Here is a 3099-nt window from a genome sequence, read left to right as displayed (position 1 = left end):
ACGCAGTACAATTTAGTGTATAGTATAGTATGAGTATAAATCTTTTTTTATGATTTAATTTTTCCTATGAATATGTTTGATTATAAAAATAATAATGATAGTTTTTTCTTACATACGAGGTATAAAGAAACACAACAAACGAGTAACAATAAAGAACGTAAATTGGAACGTAATGTGAAAATCAGTCATTTCTTTTTCCATTTTCTTTCAACCATGGACACAAATTTAACTTACTAGCTAATAGATATTATGATGATTAGATGCATTTTTTAAATATTTTTTATTTTGCATGCATTTTTAAAGATCAATAAGAAATAAATATATTTAGGAAACCTGCATGTACTGAAAAGTTCTCTATAGGAATTTTGACGGTGTGTGAAATCTACCAATCCGCACTAAGCCAATGTGGTGGACTAAAGCCTAATGCCTTTCAGTAGTAGAGGAAGTCCTTACCCAGCAGTGGGATTGTATAATATAACACATAGCTAATATTATTATCTAGTTTATTTCAACATTCTCAAAGTACTTATTGAAGATATTTTCGTGGTTCAATACAACCAAAACGTGTAGGTACTGTATATTGTGGTATCGTTTGGGTGGCGAAATCTTCTTGTAAGGATTCTCTAACTATACGACGTGTATTTAATATTGCGGCTTTCGACATTGTGATGTAGGTATTTTCTGGGTTACTTACTTTAAGAGAGTGTAACAAGATCATGGACTTCTTCTTTCAGCTCTATGTATTTGTGTATTTTTCTGGAAGTCTTTTGTATTTTATGAGTATTCGATACTGCAATGTCAATAACATATAGGTATTTATTTCTTAATTGTAACTATGAGTATGTTGTCGGGTCTGTTGTGTATAGTTTTGTTCGTTAATGTAGCTCGATCAAAGTACATACATACTATAGTTGATATTCTCTAGCACTGGTTTTTATGTGTATTAATACAATATAAGCATGGGAAAGGGAGGTATTACCTTTGCTTACTTTTGCTGACGATGGGAATGGGGAATAAAAATACTAAAAATGTTCTTACGTAATGCGTGGACAGCCCCTCAGTGTACATTATTAGAGAATTAAAATTTTATTTGTCTGACCATGTTTATAATGTTAAAGTTAAAGTGTTAGATGAATTACGTCAAAATATGTAAAATGAAAATTCAATTTACGCGAGGCCAGCATACGAAAGAATATGTCTATGCGCTTAAATCCATTTCCGGAGATTTCCGGCTCCGGTGCGCTATGGCGGCATTTTGAAATAATGAATCATATCGTTATCTAACACATTTATTTATAAATGAACACAGTTTACAATTACATTATAATCTGTTGCTGTCAACTCAAAATCTACGTATTTACATCACAATCATCACTAAACACTACTAAGTTTATACATTATTTTTTACTCGCCCGGAGCGTTGTCAATACACGATTGTCTAAATATATATTGTTCACAATTCTGCGAGTTTTCCTTTATTTTTAAAAACATAATAAACTTCTATTTCATCATTCTAAACTTTCTTATTAATTTTACTATCTTGCATGAAAAAAACTTGCTTTAAAATTGCCTCAACGGTTAAGAATATGCAATTTTGTAAATGAGGATAAATAGTTAATAAATATTATATTAAGTATGTAGATAAATACGATAAACCTATCCATTTATCGATGATAACAGTTTGTTTGAGAACTGTGAATATATCCAAATTATTCAGAGATAAAATAGTATCTCTACATAAGTCCAATACATCAATATTATACAATATGCTTTTAATTAGTTATATATAACATCTTATTTATATATAGTTAAGCTTAAACATTGTTAAATAGACTTTTCTATTGCATATTGTCATAGTTTTAACATAAACAAAATCAATAGCTTTGTAAAATGTAATACAGTCAACATTAATTTTATTTAAGCCGTTAAAACGCCTGCGATACACAGAATATCAAGAATCATTATTACTTATTCCTCCTTTATCAACAATTCTATTGTCATACTATAGAAAAAAAATCATTAAAGAATTTATTTCACTAATGTCTGTTCAAGTTTCATACAAAATTAAATTATTTCATACAAAAATATAGAAGCACATATTGCATAAATACATCTAAAATTACACAAGTGTACGTAATTCAGGTATAAGATATATTTATAAATATATATTATGTTATTTATACAAAGTTATTGTGTTCGTCACAGATTATTTTGCCGATTTGTCCAATGGACGAAATATATGCGATATCTTGACTATAACGATTAAAAGCGTTTAAGCAATGGGAATAAATATATATTCTATGCTACAGCTAACTATGTGGGGTGATTTTTTTACATTTAATACTTTTGCTATTTATTTACCTATATAAAGATTATGAAATAAGGTTCTCGAATATGATTTATTATAAACACTACCTACTGTTGATACTAGATACTTATCAAAAAGAATCTATGCCGCGCGAAAAACATATGGTCCCAAAAGAATTTCGGAGCTTATTTTTTTTTTCTTGACGTGAATTAAGTAAATAAAATTATATTTATACAAAAATCATGCGAGTAATTCTACAGATAGAAAATGATCTATACGAAAACTAAATACTGCATATTGTTTGATAGAATTCATTATAATATTTCCAACAATTATAAAGTTATTTTTTATATCTAGGCTGTATGTTTCTATAGGCTATTGTAAAAATACACACTACGCACATGAAACGATTGATATTATATTACAAGTTATTTGGCAGGACCATTTATAGTTAATTCTACGTTTAAGTACATATTAAGTAGATATTTCTAGGCTTAAATACATACATTTTAAGATATTTTCGACTAAATAGCTTTATAGGATAAGTGACCTCAGTTGAGAGTTGAAAATTTTTAATATTAAAAAAAAGAAATAACAATAAAAATAAGCTATTTCATATTATGTTTAGTTTATGGTTGTAGCTTTATAGAGTTACATACATAGCAATATTAAGGTATTTCTAATTTACAATTATTAAGAACTACATTCGACCTTTATTTTGGACTAAACAGATATTTACTTATTGTTCGCCAAAATATTAATTGGCCGATGCCTGCAATTTATTCACATTA

The sequence above is a fragment of the Manduca sexta genome, chromosome 4 (assembly GCF_014839805.1).
Source record: "Manduca sexta isolate Smith_Timp_Sample1 chromosome 4, JHU_Msex_v1.0, whole genome shotgun sequence".
NCBI lineage: Eukaryota > Metazoa > Arthropoda > Insecta > Lepidoptera > Sphingidae > Manduca > Manduca sexta.
The sequence above is the reverse complement of the archived record's forward strand: the minus strand, read 5'-3'. Positions refer to the sequence as shown.